General features: G+C 37.2%; 1 long non-coding RNA gene across 1 annotated transcript; it reads right to left on the bottom strand.

The window, feature by feature from the left end:
* Positions 1-1,043: 1,043 nt before the first annotated feature.
* On the bottom strand, positions 1,044-27,268 carry LOC132426698 (uncharacterized). The gene is made up of 3 exons (XR_009519757.1): positions 27,073-27,268; positions 6,033-6,237; positions 1,044-4,106 (listed from the first exon to the last, which is right to left on the bottom strand). It is a non-coding gene; the product is annotated as an uncharacterized lncRNA (long non-coding RNA).

The raw sequence follows: 27,268 nt of genomic DNA, 5'->3' as shown, positions 1-27,268 counted from the left end.
GTAATTTATGGCCTAAGAGTGGTAACTTATGGCCTAAGAGTGGTAATTTATATCACATCCATCATCTTCTACTTCATTCCAAGGGAAGAATGTCCTAACCATGAGAGAATCCTGGCCCAGGACCAGGGAGCAGGGCTGATGTGTAATATTCTACTATCCACATTATGTAAGTGAACTAAGTAAGGTTAAAATAGGGCATCATTAATGCATTTGGTTATTTTAGGAGCCATCTGCAATATACCACCTAAAGTTATACAGACTCTATGAGGGATCTTGATGGTAACTTCTGGTTGCCTTAAGCATCTCTGTTCTGCTGTTCTATTAACATGTAAATAGAGTTGTTCTGTGACTTGTTTGTGGTGGTTTGAACAAAGCATTTCACTTTCAGTCACCAAAATGGAACTGCTGGAAATCTGTTCTCCAAGATTGAAGACAGTGAAGGTCATGGGCTTCAGCAAGGGAATTAGGAAGTACAGCTATGACTGTCTCAGGTTTGCAGAACATTTACCTCTGAGATAAAATCTTGGTTTTTATTTTCAAGGATATCTTAGAGTAGGCAAAGGTAATGAAATGTATTCTCAGAGGAAGTACACAATGATAGAACAATGGGAACACTTAAAAGGTGCCCTTAACCATTTTCATATAAAGGGAAGGCTGAAAAGGCTCAGTTCATTCATTTATGTTGTCATTATAAAATGTCTTGGTAGCCAAGGTTCATGAATGTAAATTGCTGGGGAAGCAATTGACATAATTAATGGAGGAGAAAATGTTCTTTTAAAAATGTTCCCACAATCAGAGGTTTGGATATAGTGTTCTTTGGAATATGTGAATGTTGGTGTACAAATTTGACTTGGAGATATTTTTTTCCCTCTTATGCATCCATTGGGCATAAATGAGTATTAGACTCTATACCCACCTTGTTAATTTAGAACAATGCTGTGTCTATGACATCAGTAGTGCCTGGGCATTTATAAATTTTGATCATCACATCATACCTCAGACATTACTTATAGTAAATAGTTAAAATAAATCTCCAGGCAAAAGTGACACAATTTAAAACATGATGGCAAACTTATAAAATTGTCAATTTATTTTCTTTTACCAGTGTCCATGACAAAGTCAAACACAGAAAAATGTCTCAAAGTCTACTTCATTTCTGTAGAGGCTTGATGCCATTTTATAGCAATGATTATAAAAAATGATCAGTTAAAATTAATAATGTATTTCATCATAAATAATTTTGACAAATATTATGCTCAAAATGTAATATTTACAGTTGAGATTCAAAATATAATTGAAGCTAAATTGGCTTTGTCTATCAATTTTATATTTAAAAGCATTGTTGGAAAATGGAGTTAATAATAGTACCTACCTTATAGGGTTGTTACAACATTTCAATGATTAGTTCATGCAAAATGCTTAAAACAGTGCCTGAAGCATACATAGTAAACACTGAATAAATTGTATTTATTATATTATTAACAATATAACTTACAGTTAGCCTGACAGTTACAGTTAGAGTTTAATATGGTTTTATACTTCACTCTTAAACCATTTTGGCACTTGTTCGACTTTCCTATACTTAGATTAAGCTCTTAATCTTCATTTAAAAGTCTGGGATTACATCTTTCATCCCAGTAAATACTTCCTCCACCTTTACAAATGTAGTGAATGCTTTATCAATCCCAAATGTTCTCTATAACTATAATCTGGTAGTTGGGTCCCATAAATAAAAATCAAAACTTACAGAAAATCACCAATTAAATATACCACAACTCCATCACAAGAGTAGACACACTTTTTTCCAAGGACATGTGTACGGTGAACAGTGTTTTAAAATACAGTTTTGCCTTAGCATTTCCTTTTCATATTCTCCACTAAGTAAAGGTTAAATCAAAGGCAAATTTTGTTAATGTGAGGTTCTCATACAGAAAGTTTATAATGAATATCAACTGGCACAAAAACTAATAAAAGAGTTATTAGATGCTTTATTCCCACAAAACCCGCATACAAAATAGAATGATTCATACTCCTCAGACTTAGTTCTTATGTGTCATAAGTAGTGAGATTAGTGGAGACCAAATCCCTAAGACCAAAGTCAAATTGAATTTCGGATACGGTAAAATGAGGGTATCGTTATCTCCATTACTTCAGATTCTCTTAAAATTAAACTTAAAATGTATATATAGCTGCTTAAGTTTGGGATTGCTCTACCGTAGGTCCACCAAATCGTCCTTTAATTCAGCTCCTCTCTGTGGAATCTAGCCCCATCTTTTCTGGGAAAGTGAGTGGTGCTGCCAAATGCTCAGCCTTTACAAAATCTTGCTACCCAGTGTATTTTTTCCAGGAATTCGGCTTCTTCTGCTATGTTTCTCTGATCAATAGGGTGTGCCTTAACCAACTCTAAAAATTCAGAAATTATGTGTTGACACCTGAGTCCTCAAAGCACCTGAACTTTGGGGTGGGTAAATTTGAGTTTACTGATTTTTGGCTGCATCCTGTCAGCAGCCCTTTATTTTATGACTGCCTTCTCTATACCTGGGCCTGGCTGTCTGGGTTAGTCCATGTTGAGTGGATATATCCCTTTACCCTTACTCCTATAGAAGTCAACACTTTGACTAGAGGTAGATTTACCTGGAGGCTAATTGAGCTTAAGTTAGGATCTCTCACTTACATAGTCCCTGCCTGTACTATGACAAGGGCTGAGAGTTGTCAAGTGTCCTACATGAAGAAGGAACACTTGGATATAACCAGGGAGCATCTATGTAAGGATTTCTGGTTACCTGTCCAAAAACACCTAAGAAAAAGACCTGGATCTCTAACAGCCCAGTCATTTCTTATTATTCTTTTTCTTATCACAATAAATATTCAAGTTTGTACCTAATTTTGTGTTCTTTTGCTTAAAGACATCCCCCCATCCCCCCGCTGCAATCAGCTTAAGCTTCACGCAGGCCTCACACAACCTGGATCTGCCCCTGCTTTTGGCATTGCGTATTATTTTTGTAGCCTGCAATGTTCCTACCTTGTTGACTGGCAGGTGCATGGTAGGAGGATGTCTCCCTTCACATTACTCACTTCACACTTGGGGATACATCAGCTGTGCAAGAACTTGTACTAGTTGTCTACACTTGACCTCCAGTAGGTTTTGTCTGGGACCACCTACTGCATCCCCTCCTCCTTAATTGGTTTAATGGTGACATATTACCTGATTGCTCACTTTCTTTTTTCTTCTGATTCTTGTCTCAGCTTCCTGGACTGTTTAGCTTTTAATTTCTTCCCCACAGAACACTCTTTGATGAGAAATGTTACTAGGGAATCTTGGTGACTCTCTTAATCTGTGAAACAATTGGAATTCATGGAGCATTCCCTTATAGAAACACCTTTTTATATAAGAAGGTATTTAGTTCTCCAGCCTCAACAATTTCCATATCTTTGGAACACAGTCTACTTAAATATGCAAAGGCAGTGTCCCTTCTGTGCTCTGGTTCATCTTGAAAACTGAATTCTCTGACTAAATTCTTCCATAAAAAGACAGAGGCTGTCATATTAGGTTAAAAAACAAAATCGGCCAATGTGCTGTTCACAAGAAACTCGGTTCAGACTGTAGGGTAGGAAACATCTTCTTCTCCCCTTCTAGTTCTTTGACTGGCTTAATAATTAAATTGACTCAAAACAGATTAATAGAAGAAAGATAAACAAAAGTTTAATAACATGCTTATGTTGCAGGAAGGGGGATCCCTTCCAGGGCCTGAGAGTGGGCTCTGTCTAACACTCAGAAATGACAAAGCAAGAGACTTTATTGGGAAGGGGTGCCCAGGTGGAGAGCAGCAGGGTTAGGGAACCCAGGAAGACTGCTCTGCCACATGGCTTGCAGTCTCGGGTTTAATGGTGATGGGGTTAGATTCCGGGTTGTCTCTGGCCAACCATTCTGACTCAGGGTCCTTCCTGGTGGTGCGTGCAGCCACTCAGCCAAGATGGATTCCAACAAGAAGGATTCTGGAGGTTGGTAGGACATATGGACCGGCGTCTCCTCTCTCCTTTTGACCTTTTACAAATTCTTCTGTTTGGTGGTAGCTTGTTAGTTCCGTGTTCCTTACCAGGACCTCCTGTTGTAAGATAACTCATGTAAGTGGTTACTGTTGTGCCTGGCCAGGGCTGACGATTTTGGTCAGTGATTCCCCTAACACATACATGGGGAAAACTGAGTAACTCTCCAATAAAATAGAAGCATTCACCTTAAATACTATCTTTAGCTAACATCAAAAGAAGATGTTGGGGATTGGTAGTCAGTTACAGAGAAAAGCACAGTAAACCAAGGGTAAGGTTGTTAAGCAAATTTAAGTCATTGCCTTCTCCACTGATAATAGTTTCTAGAGATAAAGTCATCCCCCTCTTCCCAGTACAGCAGGGAGAAACCCTACAAATAAAGATTTCCCTTAGTGTAAATTTCTCTTACAGGTAACGTCTACTCAGTTTTCAAACTTCTCCTGTGTCTGCAGTTTCTTAAAAATAATCAGCCTAAAATCATCAATATGCCAAAGAGACATGATTTAGGGTGGCAAATTTTGCTCCCCTATAAGACCAAGTGATAAAGAATGGCTGAAAATAATAGGATTAATGAAGAGCTACAAGGCAAATGTAAATATTAGAAAAGGCAAGAATGTCAATATTCCATTAGAAAAGCTTAGATATAAGATTAAAAGCACTAAGCAGTATAAATAGAGATGGTTTTAAATTATAATAGGCACAATTCCTATTTATGCAACAATCGTAACCCAGTATGCATTTAGTAGCAAAAGAAAATATTTTAGAAATGTAAGGAAAATATATTAGAAATGTAAAGAGATATTGATAAAAATCAAGTTATAGTATAAATTTGGTAAAATTATTAGGGTTAAAGGTCAAAACAGGTAAGGAAATTGAAAAAGTAAGCATTGATAAACTATAATGTGCGTGTGTATGCGCGTGCATACATAAACACATGCCCATTGTCAACTAAAAAAATTGCAGAATCTTAAAGTTGAGAATTATGTTTTATTCAGTGGACATACTGAAGACTTAAGCCTGGGAGATAGTCTCTCAGATAACTGTGAGGGACTGTTCTGAAGAGGTAAGGGGGGAGCCAGGATATATAGGAGTTTTTGAAAAAAAAAAAAACCCAGGCAGTTGGAACATCCAAAGATTAGTGTTAATTAAAGAAAATCAGACCTCTCAGTTAATGAATTTAGTGCTTTTCTATGTATGGGAAGATGCAAGAGTCTGGGATCATTAAAATTATTCCTTTGATATGCACCTTGACTATCTAGGGCCAGTATCCTGTTTTGTCCATCCTGAACCCTCAGGGTGTATCATTCTGGGCAGCTGAAATGGCTGATGGCTTGATGGCTGCAACATCCTTTGTTTATTGATATGGTAGGCAACATTTTTTGTCCACAACATATATACTACCCGCTTTTCTTACATCAATTTAAAAAGAATATAATGTATTTTGTTGAAAAGAAAGCTTTATATTTAAAAAGTAGAGATTTTATAGGTCTTATTCTTTGATAATAAATCAAAACATAAATGTATTTCTAAAAAGATTAACATCCTTGAATATTCATGAATCAAAGAGGAAATTACAAAATATATAGAAACAAATACAGCAAAAGCTATATTCAGAGGAAATGTATAGCTTAAAATATAAAGAATAAAGGCAAAATATAAGGAAATTAGTACTCATTTTAAGAAGTTAATAAAAAGAACAATAAGATAAATCAAAAAAAATCTGGAGAGAAGAGATAATGGTAAGACAAAATTAATGGAAAGGAAAACAAAAACATAGTAGAAATAATATACTACAACACTCTTTGAAAAGAAATAAAATAGAAAAACTGCTGTGAGCATGATTAAGAAAAAAGAGATCAAAAACATAAGATTAAGAATGAGGAAAGAAAAAAACTGTACATGTAAGAAAAATTAAGATAATAATAAGAAAACATCACATGCAAAATTAGATAACAAATTTGATAATGTAGGAGAAAATGACATACTAAAATAAAACTATGTAGGGCTTCCCTGGTGGCACAGTTGTTGAGAGTCCGCCTGGTGATGCAGGGGACGTGGGTTCATGCCCCGGTCCAGGAGGATCCCGCATGCCGCGGAGTAGCTGGGTCCGTGGGCCGTGGCTGCTGGGCCTGCGCATCCGGAGCCTGTGCTCCACGGTGGGAGAGGCCCCAGTGGTGAGAGGCCTGCGTACTGCAAAAAAAAATAAAATAAAACTATGTAAAAATGAAAAACTTGAATCGGTATGCCGAAAATTAAGAGAAATGAGATCTTTAGATTTTCCCTTTAAAAAGTACCAATACCCAATGAATTCACAGGTACAGAACAGATAATTTCATGATGTTTAAATTATTCCTGGCTAGAAAGAATAGAAGATCCTTACTTTATTCAGGAGGCCAGCATAATTCTAATGCCAGAACCTGTTTGTCTTTTTTAAGTGAATAACTAGCTACTTATTTAAAAAGATACAAATATTCCAATAAAATTTATTTTCATATTAGAAAGTAAATCTAGTAATATATCAAAAGAAAAATATTAAAGCTTTCAAGACACATAAGGATGGTTCATTCTCATACAATGAATCAAGTAAACAGATTAAATAAGAAAAAGCTTATGATTATACCCATACATGCTAAACATCATCTTCTAAAATTTAGCAGGCATTTCCAATTAAAAGAAAAGCTCCAAAATGGTTCCACGAGAAAGTTATTCAAATACAGTGTAGATTATTTTCACCCAAACAAGTGGCACAGTACTAACCTGGAGCTAGTCATGGATACATTTCAGAATTTCATTCCTTTTTTTGTCCTTGGAAGTTTCAGTTTACTATAGGATTTAGTATAACAGTAGGGGTAAGAAACTGTAGATGTGCCTTTATCTCATCTTATTAAAATTACATTTTCTCACTGTTACCGAACTCAGGTTTGGGTGCTTACAGCTCAAAAGCCAATAATCGAGGGGCAAGTGTCAGTAGAAAGGAAAGTTGCTTTAATCAGAAAAGCCAGCAATCTGTGGAGAAGATAAACTCATATCCCGAGACCAACTCCAAAGATTCTGCTCATGACAGTTTTTAAAGGGAAAAAGGGGAAGTAATCTCAGTTAATCATTGAGGCAGATTCTGCATCATTTTCCACTGCATGCAGGCTGACTCCTCGTGATCTTTCTTTAAAGGTTGTCTTGCCTATGTGGTCTGACTGCAGGATTGCTAAGGGGGCTGATGTGGATAGAGAGCTAGTTATTCTTTAACTACTTAATTCTTCATTCCTACTTCTTTCAATCTAGGAAAAGAATCAACCAGTTAGGCACGGTATTGTGTGCATTTAGTAGAGCATAAGTTAGCAGTTTTGTTAAATGTTACCTAGTGATCTCATTTTTATAATTAAGGCTTAAGGGGAACAGAAATAGACAAACAGGAAAGGGGCAAAGCTGCTGCTTACGTCACCACAATTCTGGAACCTGCTGTACTTTTATGTAGATGAAATCTCTTCCTCTCTGGACTTTGAAGGGTGATCTGAAAATTACTGAAGTGTAGCTATTTGTAGTGTTTTTCTTTGGGGAACAGGGTTCCTGGAAGCACTAATTTTCCCCACTAGCCATTTTCAGCAGTTACTCCACCCATTTCTGTTGTACTTTCAGAGACCAGCTGATGCAGAGGTAATTTTCAATAACTCAGTTCTATAATTTTGCTGTCATAGACCAACACTGTGGTGCCCAATTCAATAGGTAAATTAAAGGATCTGCTGATAGAGGAGTATCGTGCTGTGCTTAACAGAAATAAGTCTGGTAAAGGCAACATTCCAGGAGGAATCTGCTTAGCTCTCTGGGCACAAAATTTTGCCCACAGTAGTCAGGTACATTCCTTCCAGGTCATTTGTTTTTGACAAGATATCTGGAGGAATTTTAGAAATGACAAACAATGTAGAATGTGAATCACATAGTGATTAACTATGTGGTTAATAAGCATCATTAAAACAAGTTGCAAATGACTTACAGCGTTTCTCATATGAAGTACAAATTACTCCCCTGTAAGTGGGCAGTGAGGACTTGGAGTCCAGTGTGGCTTTGAGAATGGTCGTCTTCGGCTTTGGCCTGAACTCCCTGCTTGCGTTGCCTCGGTTCTGCTAATCTTCCAGTGGGCCCATAGGTGTTCTTGCCATACACCAGTCTGTGCTAGAAGGTCATTTTTTGTGGCAGGTCCCTCATCAAAGTTTGGAATATTCTCAGTCTCAATAATCTGTAACTACTCTAACTTCCCTTTAAATACCGACACCTTGCTAATAATATTCCTAAGGATAATATCCCCATCACCAAATATGCTCTGTAAATGCCACTTGCTAATCATTATTTACTCCAGTAGTTTCTCTTTGTTGCTGGCCAGCTCCTCTGTTTCTTGCTTGCTTCTTTCTTCCCTCTGTTCTGTGTGTACTGAAGTGTTGGGACATTATCTGACTGTGTTCAGAAATTAACTCACTTCTGAGGATGTATCTTGTTGAACAGTATGCCCTTGTGTTCCTTCTGACTGTTGCTCAGATTACAAAGTTGTTTCCAGTGCTCTTACCTCTGGTGGTGCCTAATGGTAAGGGCACTACATACTTTTACTTTAAGATAAGCACGAAAGCTTAATCAAGATGACCTCTTTCCGTACCACTTGACCTACCTGGAAGGCAGAATTGAAGGGACATCCCTATCAGAGGCCACGTCCTGTAACCTCACCTGTATGGTGGATTTGGAGGCACACAAATAACGGCAAAAGATGGGAGAAATTTGTCATGGCAGCTGGTGGGTACCCTAAAGGGCACCTCATCCTTCTCTGGAAGGGGAGAGGCTACAATTCTTGGCAAGATATTCTTAAAAGGAAGAGCAGTGCTTCCTTTCTTCATGCAACCAAATATCAGATGTGCCCAGGTGGCTTACTCTCTACTTCATCCCAAAGAATTAAGCACAGATTCAAAATGTAAACCAACAGTTATGTCACCATGAAAAGATTGTTTGTGGTAGTAAGTTTAAAGGCTCCTATAGTTTGTCAATAATCTGGTGATGATCTGGAGAGTAGTCTATAAAAACTGAAGAAAAAGCAGATCCTTGAAGATATTTCCAGAATTATTAGAAAGATATTCTAATTACGTTCCCAGACTTAATATGAAGATGAATAGCATTAATAGAGAAGGTCTGTGTGAAGCACGTGTTAATATCATACTCTCAGCCTCTTCCATGTAGTAGGAAAGATGGCTATCAGTGGCTCTGACCTACCACATTTAGGGGTCCGTGGTCAGAAGAAGGGATTCTTATTCCCTTTGTTGACTTCTCATAGTTACAGGAGAGCATTTTAATTTGATCTTCTGATTTAGTGGAGGAGTAGGGTTTAGATCCGCATCCCTAATTCCACTAAGTAATCTATCTTTGACACTTGAATTAATACTTCAACTAATCCCAAACCAATTGTTACTGGAGCATGAATTTCATCCATGAATAAAAATAAGGGTAGTGTGCAGGGAGGGAGTATCTATGTTGTTTGGACTCCTTGTCTTCTTTGCATTTTACATTTTGCTCATGTAGACCACACTCATGGGTTGATTAGCTTTCAGCTCAGGAGTGAACACCTGTAAGTGGATTTAATTGAAGAGACTACACAAGGTATTTTATACATTTTTCAGGATTTCTGGTATCACTCTGTGAGTGTCCCTTATTGATTTAGCACATCTATCAGTTGACTCTGCAGCCTGAATTTTTGGAATGCCAACTCTAAATTTCTCAGATTTTGAAGGAACTGTGTGGGCAGTGCATATTTTCATGAATAATACTAAGATGGAAAATCAGCACAGGGCTCTGCTTCTCTTGGAAATAGCAGAAGGGGAAGACAAAGAAACTAACATTTATTGAGGGTATGATAGAGTTCTAAAATGTTCCTCCAGATTTTTCCAACTTCATACCTGGAACTGTGAATATGATGAGAAATCACAATTTTTATTATGTTACATTACACGGCAAAGGGGATTTTGCAAAGACCATTAAGGTTACAAATCAGTTGACTTTGAGTTGATCAAAAGGGAGATTATCAGGGCAGGCCTCATGGAATCACTCAAGCTAATAGCACATTTTCTCCATTCATCCGGAAGGGAAAGTCAGAGAGAATTAGGGTACTGAAGAGGGGGCCTTATGTGAGGACTTCTAGGAGCTGAGTGACCTCCAGCCAACAGCCAGAAAGGCAGCTGGGATGACTGTAAGGAACTGCATTCTGTCAATAATAGGAATGTGCTTGAAAGAAGACTCAGCTCCAGATGAGAATGTGGCTGGCCGACACTTTGATTACAGTCTTGTGAGACCCTAAGCATAGAACCCAGCTGAGATCGCCTGGACTTCTGACCTACAGAACTGCGAGCTAACAAATGAATGTTGTTTTAAGCCATTAAGTTTGTAGTAATTTGTCACACAGTAATAGAAAACCAATACAGATGCCTATCTAGTAGCCGGTATTAGTGTTTTCTACGTGGCATTTAATTTAATTATAGCAATCCTGTAAGAGACGAATACTTGTAACTATTATACAGATGGGAAACAGGCTCAGATTATTTATATGACTTGTCCAAGGTCTCATAAATTTTAAGTGGCAGAACCCACACTGGGGGTGATTGGCTGTCTGTATCCGTGCAAGTAGCTTTCATTACCCTATTCTCAGAAGTCTGCTGGAATAACTAGCAAGGACACCATCCTTCTGGGAAAGTCACTCCAGATGAGTGTCCCAAAGGAATATATTTTCCCCTGAGCTGCTCTGTAATAGTAGACTAAAGACAAATCAGCCCCAATGTCTAAAATTACTCATTTTCTGTGATTTTTCTCTGTCTCTTTTAATGTAACGTGACTTCATTTTTTTGATTTTTAAAAAATATTTCATTGAAGTATAGTTGATTTACAATGTGTTAATTTATGCTATACAGCAAAGTGATTCAGTTATACATATATATATTCTTTTTCATATTCTTTTCCATTGTGGTTTATCACAGGATATTGAATATAGTTCCCTGTGCTATGCAGTATGACCTTGTTGTTTATCTGTCCTATATATACTAGTTTGCATCTGCTAATTCCAAACTTCGAATCCTTTCCTTCCCCCCTCCCCCTCCCCCTTGGCAACCACAAATCTGTTCTCTATTTCTCTGAGTCTGCTTCTGTTTCGTAGATATGTTCATTTGTGTTGTATTTTAGATTCCACGTATAAGTGATACGATACAGCATTTGTCTTTCTCTTTCTGAATTACTTCACTTAGTATGATAATCTCTAGGTCCATCCATGTTGCTGCAAATGGCATTATTTTCATTCTCTTTTATGACTGAGTAATATTACACTGTGTGTATATATATACCACATCTTCTTTATCCATTCATTTGTCAGTGGACATTTAAGTTGTTTCCATGTCTTGGCTATTGTAAAGAGTGCTGCTATGAATATAGGGGTGCATGTATCTTTTTGAATTTTAGTTTTGTCTGGGTATATGCCCAGGAGTGTGATTACCCAGGAGTGGGCAACTCTATTTTTAGTTTTTTCAGGAACCTCCATACTGCTTTCTGTAGTGGCTGCACCAATTTACATTCCCAACAACAGTGCTTTCTCCACACCCTCTCCAGCACCCTCTCCAGCATTTATTATTTGTAGACCTTTTAATGATGGCCATAAACACGACTTCTTCTTGGTCTTAGTATTCCATTTCTGAATCATGAATTAGGAGTGCTCACTGCCTTATTTATGTAGAGTTACATTTTTGTTTCTACAAGGACTTGTCCTTAGGTACCTCATATATTGCTTTACCTATATGGAATAGTACTAGTTCCAGCTGACAGCCTAACTATCTGTAGTCAAATGCACCTGCCAGGTTCTTCCCCACCCGCCCTTACCCCACTCTACAGTCACCAACAAAAGGGAAATAAGTTCCAACTTCTTACACCACATGCAATTCATGTACAGTATGAACCTTCAAGTTGAGAACTTTCATGTTCTCATGAAACTTCTTACACCACATGAATTCATGTACACTATGAACCAATTCATGTACATATGAACCTTCAAGTTGAGAACTTTCAAAGATGTGAATGTGCGTTCCATCAGCGTCAGGCGTGAGTGAAACTGCAGCTTGCCCTCCACCTCCTATTGCTGATGATCCTTCAGCTCTACCATCTCCCACCTCCTCTCCCTCCTCCAGTCAGTAACTCTTCTAGCCTGTTTACTCAGTGCCAGCCCCTGTATGCCAGCTGTTGTACTGTACACTACTGTACTTTTCAAGTTACTGTACTGTAAGATTAAAAATGTTTATTTTTTGTGTTTGTTTTTTATGTATTATTTATGTGAAAAGTATTATAAACCTATTACAGTACAGTACTGCATAGCCGACTGTGTTAGTTGGGTACCTAGGCTAACTTTGTTGGACTTGGAAACAAATTGGACTTACGAATGTGGTCTCTCAACGTAACTTGTTCGTATGTAGGGGACTTACTGTACTTTTAAAAATGTAATTTTTCAGAAGAAAACCTATCTAGTTCATTTAAGAGTAATCAGATTTACCTGTTAATCTTCTATTTGATCATCAGGGCATAGGCATAATTAATTCACTGAGTTATAACAATCCTCGGAAACATTAAATATAGCCCAAAGATATCATCTAAGTCTAATTAAGATTCAACAGTTATCTTTATAGATTTTCACATAGTAATATTGTTTTATTTTCTAGTATTTTGATTTCACTTACAGGTAAAATACAACACTTGCTCTATGAATCCTACTTTGATATCAAATATATTGAGTGAATTTCTGTGATTTTCTTTTAAGCATATAAAAATGCACAGTTTTAAAGAATTAAACATTTAGTATAAATAATTTGAGACAACTTTCAGGTGTATCATATGGGTGCTTAACTCAATTTGCATGATCCACATGGCCAAATTAATCTTTCTTTGTAAATTGGATATTTTCTGTGTTGAATTATTTTTTTCACACCAAAAGAGCTCTAGTTGATACTCTGGAAGGAAGTATGTAGGACATTTCCCACTACATCAGGTGGAGGACTTAAAACTCCTTCTACGTTATCAGTTGTAAAGAGTGAATCAAGAAGTATGTGCTTATTAAAAATGTACAATACATACAATTAAGGAGAAAATATTATTCTGAGTCCTGACTCAAAGAAGATATACTAAATATACTAACCTATTTTTAATTTCTTAGGTGTGTATGATTAATAGAATTATAATCATAGTACAGACAGACCCTGACCTATGATGGCTCGACTTAGACTTTTTGACTTTAGGATGGTGCAAAAGTGGTATGAATACAGTAGAAACTGTACTTTGAATTTTGATCTTTTCCTGGACTAGCAATAAGTGGTATAATGCTGTCTCATGATGCTGGGCAGGGAGAGCGAGCCTCAGCTCCCAGTCAGCCATGCGATCACGAGGGTAAACCAATACATGTACAACCATTCTGTACCCATATAGCCATTCTGTTTTTCACTTTGAGTACAGTATTCAATAAATTACATAAGATATTCAACACTTTGTTATAAAATAGGCTTTTTGTGAGATGGTTTTGCCCAACTGTAGGCTAATGTAAGTGTTCTGAGTACTTTTGAGGTAGGCTAGGCTGTTATAATGTTCAGTAGGTGAGGTGTATTAAATGCATTTTTGACTTATATCTTCAATTTACAGTGGGTTTATTGGGATGTAACCCCATTGTAAGCTGAGGAAGATCTGTATGTACAAAATGAATTATCATGGTTTTCTTCTAATATTTAAACATAAGTACTTCCTCACATATCTTAGTCTCTAAGAGCATCACTCTGTGGCTGAATAATTTCCAAGATGAGGTTGTACCTGAATGCATTAATAATTTTGTTATTTTTAGATAGTTAGATGTGGCCAGTTTTCCTCTACTACCATGATACTTTGATGAGTATTTATTTTTGTATAAATCTCTTGCTGTATTTCCTCTATTCTGAGATAATGCCACTTGTTATCCACTGTGACAGATACTGTTCAGCTTAAAGTCTCCACTTACGCAAATAAACAAAATTCATTATACATTTCTTCTTCTAGGAGTTTGATTCATGTAGTCTCTTAATTTTTGTTTTCTTCAAAGCCAGCTTTCTCCATCCCCTGATACAGATCATTTAGGATCCAGTGATTAAGTCCTGGTGTTCCTCTTGCAGTCCATCTCCATCACAATATTTCCTGCTCTGCAGTATAACTAGTGATTAACTTTAATTACAATCATGACCACCTTATATAGCAGAGTCCAAAAGGGTGATTACAAATCATGTTTCATAGTATTCTTCAGTAAGATCAAGCTTCAACACAGCTACCAGGCTTAAATAACTAATTTGCATATCATTACACAGAATTCAGATGAACTTATTTTATCCACTCTCACCCATTAGTCATCTTATTACAGTTTAGAAAATTTATTAACTTTGTACCATGAGTCTGCAGGTGAAAATAAGAGGGCAGCATTCCATTACTAACGTGGTTATAATGATGAGAAAAAATGTCCCCAGGTGTTTTTGTATTCTGCCTGATTTAATTGATTATATCACTCATAAGTCATCAGTACAGCATTGAAAAGTTTTTATAAGATTTAATTATTTAAGTGGAGACAGTTATTATAATTTACTGAATGTATGCTATAAACCTTGTACTATGCTGAGTTTAAAACATTATTCCATCGAAACCTACAAAAACACTGAGCCTATTTTAAATATGTGGGAATTGAGTGTTAGAGAAGGTAGGCAGCTGACTAGGGTTATGTTGTTGGCCAGTAGCGGAGCCCAGCTTCAGTCTCAGGATTACATCACTCCTGAGCCAAGGCTCAAAACCTGCTGTTTCCTACAGAAATTTCCTTTGGGCTGCTGTGCAGAGATGGTTGCATCTTGTTGTACATGGTATATGAAGGTAACAGTCTTGCGCAATTTACTCACTGTTTTTTTTTTTTTTTAACATCTTTATTGGAGTATAATTGCTTTACAATGATGTGTTAGTTTCTGCTGTATAACAAAGTGAATCAGCTATACATATACATATATCTCCATATCCTCTCCCTCTTGCGTCTCCCTCCCACCCTCCCTATCCCACCCGTCTAGGTGGTCACAAAGCACCAAGCTGGTCTCCCTGTGCTATGCCGCTGCTTCCTACTAGCTATCTATTTTACATTTGGTAGTGTATATATGTCAGTGCCACTCTCTCACTTCGTCCCAGCTTACCCTCCCCCCTCCCCCCTCCCCATGTCCTCAAATCCATTCTCTACGTCTGCGTCGTTATTCCTCTCCTGCCCCTAGGTTCTTCAGAACCATTTTTTTTTTTAAAGATTCCATATATATGCAAATCAAAACTACAATGAGGTATCACCTCACACCAGTCAGAATGGCCATCATCAAAAAATCTACAAGCAGTAAATGCTGGAGAGGGTGTGGAGAAAAGGGACCCCACTTGCACTGTTGGTGGGAATGTAAATTGATACAGCCACTGTGGAGAACAGTATGGAGGTGCCTTAAAAAACTAAAAATAGAACCACCATATGACCCAGCAGTCCCACTACTGGGCACATACCCTGAGAAAACCATAATTCAAAAAGAGTCATGTACCGCAATATTCATTGCAGCACTGTTTACAATAGCCAGGACATGGAAGCAACCTAAGTGTCCATTGACAGATGAATGGATAAAGAAGATGTGGCACATATATACAATGGAATATTACTCAGGCATAAAAAGAAATGAAATTGAGTTATTTGTAGTCAAGTGGATGGACCTAGAGTCTGTCATACAGAGTGAAGTAAGTCAGAAAGAGAAAAACAAATACCGTAAGCTAACTCATTGGTTTTTAAGACAGTGTTTATGGAGGGACCACTCTGTGACCTGCACTGAGCATCACTTATAATTTCACTCAGTGTTGACACAAGGAGGCAGTTAAAGTTACTGGATGAGGGAAGCTGAGTTTTCTCTTTTGGACATGATCTCTGAGTCTTCTGAACAGAGGCTTCAGAATTAAAGGCTGTTCTTAACTGGGGGAAAAGTTGAACAGATACATGAGTTTAGCGTAAGACTTATTGGAAGTCTGGAATATGCTAAAGCTTGAGCCCTACCCACAGAAAGTTCTGTTTCTAGAAGGGGCTTTCCTGTTTCTGGTAACTCAGGAAAAAACAATGTGAAGGTGGGAGGGTTTGTTTTGCTGTGATACAATAACTCACAGCAATGTGGGTGCAGCAGCTGAAGGCCTTGTAGAAGTAGGGGATGTTCTCTGACCTCTTAGGTCACATGCTAACTGAACTGAAAAAGTTGATAAGTTTGGTGAAAGAGAAGGTGAAACAAAGAGCTAAAATGAGTCTTACTGACCAGATTCACACTCCAGATCTCTACTTATACCTTTCACAGAAAGGAACATGTTCATATACTTACTATACCACAATCAGAAAAAGAAAAAAGAAAAGGTATTAAATTACCTCCCTTTTTCTTACTTTGGGAAAACGCAGTCATGTATAAGGTTGACAGACTCTTTATCAAGGTTTTAGCTGTATCATCATCTAAGAACTCTAAAGTGATAAAAAAAAATGAAAAGGTGAAAGAAATTGTAAAGTTAGAAAAAATGATGGGGTTGGGGAAGAAGCAGCAAAGCAAGAAGAAAGTGTGCACACGTGTTCTAGAATCATATGACACTATCAACTACTTCATGGGTATGGATTGTCCATGTCTGTAAATTCTTAAATGAAAACTTAATGGACAGATCCAAATGTATGGAAATTTGCAAAAGTTCACTACCAGTATTATTTGGTCATCATTTCAAAAATAACTTCATTCGTATTAAAGAGATTATATTTGACCATTGTGGGAAAATTAAGATCAAGGACAAATGTTAGAAAGACAAGGAAGAAATTTCTCTACACTCTAGCCAACACTTATCCAGAAAACAAACATTTTTTTCTAATTGAAGGGTGATGATTAAATTTATGTCACCTGCTAATGAGTTTGACTCTTTTCATGTGTTTATAGTCCTTTTGTATTTCTTACATGTGAAGTGCCAATTTTATTGATCAAGATGATTGTGTGAATTTTCCCCCCTTTGTCTTGATAGATTTCCTCATTCTGAACCATCCTCTCATACTTGCTGCCTATTTATGCCTTGTACATGGTAGTAGGTGCAAAAGAATCAATGGTGGATAAGAGAGTTTCTGACCTCATGGAGCTTGTCCTAATAGAGGAAATAAATACATTAAATGATAATAAATTGAGATAAGTGCTATGACAAAGCACGTATTATGATAAAACAAACAATCTAGTTATAGAGCTAAGTTAGGGTATGAGCAACATGGCTTGGAGTGGTAAGAAATATCTTCAGAGAGGAAGAAAAACATGGAAAGCCTTCACGGACAAGAAAAAAAATGTATCATGCAAACAAAGTTTATAAAGAAATCCCTTAGCTCTTAAAATCTCACCCTTGCTCTCAGTATTTACTTCCAAGTCACTTGTTAGGCTAAGGACAAAGAAATGCTATTTTATCACTTTGCAAGTCCTTCATGGGCGGTCTAGCACCTGTTTGGAGGTACATGACACCTACTGTTTTGTTCTTAGACTTTATGGTCTCAATTAACATTGAGACCGAATGAGCTCATTTTAATATTCAATTACACACCTAAATAACAAGCTTGTTCTGTAACGGGCTATAGCAAAACTGAATATAAGATATCCTGTCACTCTTCTGATTTGTAGATTGGCCCCAGTGAGTTGGACTCACCACCTTTCTTTCAAGCAAATTGAAGTTGCCGAATTATGGACACAGATTTAATTTCTTTTGGAATGAGGACTTCAGTGTATTTAATAAGATAATTATTGAATTAAGTATTTGGGCTTCCATACTAGTGAAGATATGAAAGCAGAATTTATGGAATGACTGATGCCATAGCCAGGAGGATGCATATGTTGGCTGAGAGCCCTTTTAGCTCCCGATATGTACATGCTGATGTTTCCTGTAAATTCTATTTCTATTTCAAGTAGGAACACAGGGTTATCAAGTATCCCAGGAGCTATGTCAGCGATGAATGAAGTGTGCAATCAATACCATATAGAGAAAGAACATTTCATTAAACCATATTAATTGCTGATATTCAACATTTTTTACCCTATAATATAGCAATTTCATATGGTTCAAACTACTACTAATAAGTAGAGGGATAACATGCATAGCCTGTAACAGAGAATTTTAAATACATTTTCCACTCTGAGAGGTAGCAGAAAGTTGCCTTTCCAAGTGAGATGGGGCACACTGTGGTTTGCTTATATGAATCCTGTGGGGTCAGAATGACGGCTGTGTTAAAAGTTATTGCATTCAAATATACCTATGGTGCAACATTTCTCATAGAAATAGAAGGTACCCTGTTACGTATCATTAAGGTCACTAGGGTAGCCTTCCTACACTCCTCAAACGTTACCTTCCTGAATACAGGTGGGTACAGATGATTACAGTATATGGAACTCATTCTTCCTTCCTATTCTGATGTTTCCTTTCTGCAGACACCAAGTTTTAGAATATGTTGCATTAGTTACACTAGTGTATCTTAAATAGCAAACACCTTTCTTTTTCAGTTACTGCAAAATGCTCCAACAGTCTGCTTAACTAAAGAATTCAAAAGGTCTCACCCTCTAGGAGTTTAAGTAAAGTTCAAGTAAAGTAAAAGTCATAGTCTGGTACTTAGAATAAATTGGTATATCTCTTTGGTTTTTCACAGCATAATCCATTGGGACAGAATCTCTTCACTTCTTGTTGCAAAGTTCATATTTGCTCAAAATGAAGTAGCTCCCAGGAGTTGTTACAAAGACTTAGTTTATGCTTATTAGTGTGTGCATCTTATGAAAAGAAGGCGGCTACGTTTGAAGGGACAGGGTTAAACCAAGTTGAATTCAAATGATGTTACAAGACATCATATTTTGCTCTTTAGCTTGAGGAAAAATTTACAAATTGGGTACTAGGCAACCAAATAAATCTACACTGATTGTAATCACCATACTATATTTGTATTACGGCTGGAAACTTCAAGTTTAGTTTCACAAATTTTGGAGTGTTGGCATCTTTTTAGAAAAGCCCATGAACATAACAGTGCTTATTTGACACAAGTCATTATAGGTCTATTGGTCATTTAAAAGCAAAGTTATTTTTCATTTGCCTAGCTGCCTGGGTAGGCTGCTCCAGTGCTTTACTATCTGGGTGACTTCTTTTGCAAATGTGTTAAGTGTCTTCAGTTAATTTATGCTATCCTATGCATGGATGGGAGAAAAAGCCCAGGCTATTTTTAAACCTAATAGACTTTGAGAACCTGGAATATAATTTGAAGCTCAAACCCTTAGGGATGGGAGTTCCACTACTGGCCAGTCACAACAAATTTTCAACGGCAGAAATGTTCCACAAGAATAGCTGTAGCCTACATGCTGACTTGTGGGCAAGTCAAAATCTGTGTCACGAAGTGATTTTTGAGGCAGCAGAGTATTAGGGTTAAGTGTGAGGCTCGGAATGGGACAGCCTGATTTCCAGTCTGGGATCCGCCACTTACCAGCTGGGCACATTTTTTAACCTTGCTGTGTCTCAGTGTTCTCATATGTAAAATGGGAATGATAATGCCAATCTCATAATTAAAGATGAAAGAAGATAATACAAGCACAGCACTGAGTGCTGTGCGTAGTAAATATTCCTGCTGCAATTGTTTGTTGTTGTGATTGAAGCTCCCTGGGTTCTCTTGAAGGCTACGCATCTATATAAATTATCTTCTGAGGTCTCTGAGGGGAATTTTTCTCTACATTGAAAAAGTGCTATCTGTATAATCATCTCTGTGGCAGAGTTTCGCCTACCAGGAGGAAGCATCATCCCCGAGGGTTAGGGTCATACTCAAAGCCATATACAGTTGTCCTTCGGTATCTGCGGAGCATTGGTTCCAGGGCCCACCGTGGATACCAAAACCTGCAGATGCTCAATGGTTGGTTGAATCTGGATTCAGAACCAGTGGATATGGAGGTACGACTGTATTAGGAACTGAGCTCCCAGGCCTTGCCCTCCACAATGGCTAGTCTACATTCCTGTCCTGACAAAGGAGCTCTTAGAGAGAGGACAATCTGATCGTCAGCAGAGAAAATCACTGCCAAACTGGCTGGGTCTCTGGAGTTAAAGCTAAAGGCACTTATACAGCCACTTCCTCAAAGTACAAGTCTTTCCCAGGGGAGCTGAATTGGGTGGCCTCCCTTTTTTCTCTCTCTTTTCAGTACCCCAGCCCCCTCTCAGATTGTGTGCTGGAGCCAGTCTGTAGCCTTTTTCGATGCCGATGTCATTTTAGTTCAGGGCCCCCATTACCCTTACCTGCCCCTGAGTATTGGTTAGTATCATCCTGGCCTTCACCAATATGTTTTCTTAACTTAGAATCTTAGGATCTCAGTGTCTTTCCTTCTAGGAGGCTCCTGGGCACCAAATGCAAATTGGTATGCTTCCTGCACAGAGCTCCACCTGACAAAAGGTGATGAAAGAACTGTTTTACTGAGACAGAGGAAATGGGCTCCAGGTTGACATTCTGATTCGACTTCCGTACATAGAAACCTCTAGCATAATTTTCATGCTCCAATTCATCCATCACCCTTTTACATTATTCCACCTAATTGCCAAATAAATATTATGTGAGGGAAATGTTATTATCTTTGTTTTATAGTTGAGGGAGTTGAAGCATGGTTCAGTTACATGCCCAAGGTCATCCAACTAATAATTGAGAGAGTTGGGACCTGAACTCAGTTGTGCTAAATCTAGCAATTATTCTTCAGAAATACAGAAGCCTATTTTTCCTTTGGTCATAACTAAAGTAATATTTTGTATATAAGAAATACAGTTGTCTGCTTTTCTATTTTTGTATTTTATATATTTCTCTGGAAATTAATTTATTTTTGTTTGTTTAAATTGATGCATTTTATTATTTTTTAAAAATTTTTATTGAAGTATAGTTGATTTACAATGTTGTGTTAGTTTCAGGTGTACAGCAAAGTGAATCAGTTATACATATACATATAACCACTCTTTTTTAGATTCTTTTCCCATATAGACCATTACAGAGTATTGAGTAGAGTTCCCTGTGCTATACAGTAGGTCCTTATTAGTTACCTATTTTATGATAATGTTGTTTTTTTAAACAAGAATATTGCCTGGCTGAATCAGAAAAGTCTCAACATTAATTGAGTATAAAATATAGTGATTTGTATTGATGAGACAATTTAAAGAAATAACATCAGAATACTCTGGTCAAGCACTACTAAATGTAAGCTTAATGTTCTTTCATAGGCTTGGAAAAGAATAATTTGCTCTAAATCTCCTCCGGGTGCTTCTTACTCCAGAGTTCTGGACTTCTTTACTCAGATGTGAGTCTTCTAAATGCTTGCTCTGGCCTGTCTTCTCCGTCTCGGTCCTAAAGTTGTAAGTGGCAGACTCGTGGGTTAGAGCTAATGAGAAGATGATGTCATTTTTAGCTTTCCTATTTTGCTGATTAGTAGAACATATGGGAAAGACTATCGATTTGAGGCCTCTCAGATACGGATCCATAATTTACTATTTGCAAACTTAGGCAAAAGTACTTAAACTCTGAGCCTAGTTTTCTTATTTGTAAGAAAAAAATGATCATATGGGAAAAGAATCTAAAAAAGAGTGGATATATGTATATGTATAACTGATTCACTTTGCTGTACACCTGAAACTAACATAACATTGTAAATCAACTATACACTAATAAAATTCTTAAAAAATGATTGAGATAAGTCACGCAGTTCATAACTTACTCTTCTAGAAACTGAATCCTTGTTTACTTGACTCCTAAGCTGATGTTTGGTCCTCTAGACCATGCTGACTCCTGAGATCTCTCTCTGGCTCTTGTGAGCTAATTTTCAAAAAGAAAGTTACGGGGAATTCCCTGGTGGTCCAGTGGTTAAGACTTAGTGCTTTCACTGCTGGGGCCCAGGTTCAATCCCTGGTCGGGGAACTAAGATCCCACAAGCCACGTGGTGAGGCCAAAAAAAAGAGTTATGAAGTGGCAACTGAAAGTCTGCCACAACCCTTGTCCTAGGAGTCATGCCCCTTTTAGTATCTTAGATGAGAAACTATAATCCTTGATATAGAATGTACAATTTTTTATTGAAGTATAGTTGATTTATAATGTGTTAATTTATGCTGTACAGCAAAGTGATTCAGTTATACATATATATACACATTCTTTTTCATATTCTTTTCCATTATGGTTTATCACAGGATATTGAATATAGTTCCCTGTGCTATACAGCAGGACCTTGTTGTTTATCCATCCTATATATAATAGTTTGTATCTGCTAATCCCAGACTCCCAATCCATCCCTCCCCCACCCCCACTTCCCCTTGGTAACCACCAGTATGTTCTTTATGTTTCTGAGTCTGTTTCTGTTTCATAGATAGGTTCGTTTGTGTCATATTTTAGATTCCACATATAAGTGATATATATGGTATTTGTCTTTCTCTTTCTGAATTACTTCACTTAGTATGATAATCTCTTAGTATGGTAATCTCTAAGTCCATCCATGTTGCTGCAAATGGCATTATTTCATTCTTTTTTATGGCTGAGTAGTATTCCATTGTATATATGACCCACATATCCTTTATGCATTCATCTATCCATGGACATTTAGGTTGTTTCCATGTCTTGGCTATTGTAAAGAGTGCTGCTAGGAACATAGGGGTGCATGTATCTTTTTGAATCATAGTTTTCTTTGGATATATGCCAAGGAGTGGGATTGCTGGATCATATGGTAGTTCTGTTTTTAGTTTTTTAAGGAACCTCCGTGCTGTCTCCACATGGCTGCACCAATTTACATTGCCACCAACTGTCTAGGAGGGTTCCCTTTTCTCCACACCCTCTCCAGCATTTGTTATTTGTAGATTTTTTAATGGTGGCCATTCTGACCAGTGTAAGGTGGTACCTCATTGTAGTTTTAATTTGCATTTCTCTAATAATTAACAGTGTTGCGCATCTTTTCATGTGCCTTTTGGCCATCTGTATGTCTTCTTTGGAGAAATGTCTATTTAGCTCTAGAATGTAAAGTTTTCAGTATGTATATTTTCCTTGTTAAAGGAGTTGTACATATCCTCAGATTTTCAAAGGAGTCCTTGTCTGAAATGTTAAAAACCAATTCCTTGTAATCTAAAATATCTCCCTACCTCAAACAATGAATGACTGATGACTGAGCAGGGTAGAAGTAGATCTGATAGTCTCTTGTAGTACCTTGTTTGGGTGCTTGTACCTAAGGATCCTGATATCCAGAGAACTTGCCGTAAATCAACATTCATTTGGAGTTTGGATGCCATCCCCAAGGACTGGCCTGGTCACTATCATTCTAGCAAAATCCTTTTTCAAGGTCACACATATATGAATGAATATTAAGGATTGAATATTAAATATTAAGGATTTGTAGAGAATGAGAGAAAGGATGTATGGCATAAAGAGAAAGCTCTGCAGGGTGTGGTGGAATTTAATAAAGGCATTGATAAGGTAGAACGGATCCTGTCATGTTTCATTTTTCTATGTAGAGTGATTGCCTTTGGAAGAGCGAGGTGGACAATGGGTTTGGGAGAGGGGATGGAAGTGACAGTTGTACATGCTGCTGAAGTGAGGTAAGCATCGGCAGTACCCCTGCCCTGCCCAGGGCTGGGAATGTTGGTATCACCTCAAGTTCTGGAGGTGTCTGCATCTGTCTGCAGAACAACTGCTCATCTCTAGACTTAATGGGAATCCCCTATCTGCACATGATTTGTGTTTTTTTTTCCTTGGAACAGGGGGACAGTTTACTCTTCATATAGGGTGAAAGGACATGTCTATTGATGCTGGCAACATCATGGAATTTCTGGAACAAGCAAGAGTATAGTCTATAACTCAGGAGATGTGAAGCAGGCTGCGGTCTCAAAAAGATATTTTGTAAATGGAGAAAGAATATTTTTGGATGTTTAAAGAACTAGATAATACATGCTTTTCTATGATAAAGGTAGTCCATCCCTGTTTATTTACTTTTATAGAGCTTTACTCTCTACCTAGCCTAAAACAGATTAATTTTCTCAAGCCACATTAAGAAAAATAAAGTCTAAAAAATTCCTTTACTTGCACTAAGAAAGGAGACTCATGTTTAACAAGTGCCTATGATATGGCATACTGTAGGAAAAGAATGATCACATTCTAATCCTAGTGAATTCTCACAATCCTGTTCTTGTATGATGCCCAGAGTGGAAATAACAAAACAGAGAGGTAAGTCAGGTTCTCCTGTGACACACAGCCTGTAAGTGACGGAGCTGAGAATCAAACCCAGCTCCCAGTGGGTTTGTCCAGTGAACCATTCATTGCTTGACACCTAATTAAGTAGAATTCCAAGTAGGAGAGAGATATTCCCTGTGGAATTGAGTAGAGGAATTAATGCTGCAAGAAGAACTGTCAGCATTTTATTATGGAGCAAAGTTTCACATAAAGCCCCTTCTCAAGTGCACCAAACTGAGCTTTAATGGCATTCCTATTTTGATAGTGTACCCAACTGGAAAGCTATGAAAGTGACACCGCATTTTCCTACTGTAGGATTAACTATCATTATAAAAACTAATTAATAAATATTTTATGGGCAGAGTAACTTAACATACTGTCACAATAGGTTATCACACTCAATTATTATTCATCTATTCACTAATACCTGTTTATTGATAGACTATATGAGCTCTGTAGTAGGTGCTGGGAAAACCACAGTGGAAAAAAACCAGAGTTAGTCCAATATGCATTATTTAATGGAAAAGCCCATTTCATTTGAATTTTTCTATTTTCTGATAACATAAATTATTCTTAACGACTTTAGGGCATTGCAGGAGTAGTCCTCACCTCATGCAGGCACAGAAAATAGCAGTGCAATGCTGTTAAGTGTGAGCTCAAGGACCAGAATCAATGCAGAACAAGAATATTGCCATTCATTCACTACTTGGCCTTATATCTCACTGTGCCATCCAGAGCTGTAGGGATGTGAATGTGGCAGATTTCAAATCAGCAATTCAAGCAAACAAAATGAGTCCTGGATTTCCACTGTGCAGTGCCCTACATAAAAAGATGATAGGCTAATATTTAATTAATTGAACCAATGTTAATAAAAAACTTTAAGGGGAAGAGATTATGACTTCTCCTTCCAATAGTCACATGCTGCCACTGAGAACTAGAAAAGCTGGATAGAATATTTTCAAATGCGTACGTTTGAAAGCACTTCAGGCATTCGTTAAGTCGAACCTGATATTCACCTGTTTTTCCCTTTATAAAAAAAATCTGCCAGTTTTTAAGTGGCAAATCTAGACGCTGAGACGCTGAACAGAGCTTTGGGAAGTCACTTTTGATGTGAAGATAAAATCTGTAAAATCAAAATGACTTACAGTGGGCCCAGCAAAATTAAAGAAACAAGGCCGATACCTACAGGTATGCTGGAAAAATAGTTATTATTTTATTTAAAAAACCCTAAGCTTATGAATGTGCCGGAGCATTCAGCCCCCTGCCCTCCCCGCACCCCCACCCCCAGCACAGTTGTATTGCAAAGAAGAAATACCAGGCTATCTGTAGCCAGTTTATTATGTTAACTTCATAAAAATATGTATTTACTTTATAAAATAAAAATACTAATTTATAAGTGAGCATTAAAAGACACACAAAACTGGAAAAATAGTGGCAGGCTACGTGATGGGCGACAGCTGGTATTTTATATTATGAATTTTACAAAGCATTCAGGCAAAAAGCAAACACGTTAATAAGAAAATTTTGCACCGAAAATTGGAAATCACAATGGGAAAAATACAAATGGCAGTTAAATGACAAGCCTTCAATAAATGCTTTTAAATAAGTGGATGGATAAATGAAATATTTTATTGGCCATAAATTTGGCACAAAATAGGCACTAAATAAATATTTTAAGTGAGTAAATGCAAAAATGAAATATACACTGGCAATAGATCTACAAAACGCAAAATAAAACAAGGTTTTGCCTTTTTTATAGGTCAAGACAAAAGAAGTTTACATGTTAATATCCAATGCGAGCAGAAGGGAGAAAAAACTGACATCCTCAGACTTTACTTGTTGAGAATATAGTCTATTAAAAATACTATAGAGATACATTTGCATGTAGTTATGAAAATCATATATACCTTTAGGAACCAATAATTACATTTATTTTATAAAACTCTGAAAGCATATTCAGTGGAAGATAATTCATAACATACTAAATTTGGTTAGAATTTAAATGTCAAATGAGATTATTTAAACAAACTCTTGTGTAGTCAAGAGTTTAGAAGGATATATAAAGATACTGAAAAATCTTCACAAGGTAATATTAAATGAAAATTAAAAATAAGGATAGCATAATCTTAATTACATTTTATTTGCATATGTTATATGCATTCATAAAAGACTAGAAGGATAAATATCTTCATGTTATCTGTGTTTATATCTGGATCATGGAATTGCTGTTGGTTGTGTGCACGTTCAGAGTTCTTTGTGTCTTTCAAGTGTTCATAATGAACATATTTTGGGTAATAAAAAGAGATACTTCTATAAATGTTATAAATGTATAATAAAACAGAGATGGTGAGGTGGGCAGAATTTCAGTGCACATTTGTTTTTACTCTCTCAGGTTTGCCTGGGGCTCTGCTGAGATGTAGACACATTATGTTTTATGTCCAAGTGGTGATGGATTTGTGTATAAAATTATTTCTTCAAATGCCCATACAAGTCATTATACCCAATTGCCACAAGGTAAAGAAATAGTCTTTGGAATAGTGAGAGTTGACATTCCTGAGCCAAGTTAGGACCAGGCAACATCCTAAGAATGTTACATGGGTTATCACATTTCAGCCACACAACAGGTCTAAGAGGTACATCTTATAATCATGCCCATTTTTCAGATGGGGAAACGTGGACTTAAGTCAATTGCATTAAGTTCAGTTAGCTAGTACCTGGATTTCCCGATGCTCCCATGAGGAAAGCTTACGAACATTCTTTCTCTTTTGGAAATTTAGTAAATCACTTCCTTCACTTTTTCAAACTTGGGACTGATCTTGCAGCGTGTCTGAAGAGAGCTGACAAAGCTGGAGGAGAGTAATCCAAAATGACATGGCTGCCTCAGATCTCTCTGCCTCGGAATTCACAAAG

Source organism: Delphinus delphis, chromosome 6 (genome assembly GCF_949987515.2).
Source record: "Delphinus delphis chromosome 6, mDelDel1.2, whole genome shotgun sequence".
NCBI classification, from domain to species: domain Eukaryota; kingdom Metazoa; phylum Chordata; class Mammalia; order Artiodactyla; family Delphinidae; genus Delphinus; species Delphinus delphis.
Note: the sequence above shows the minus strand (reverse complement) of the source record. Positions and strands in the feature narration are given on the sequence as shown.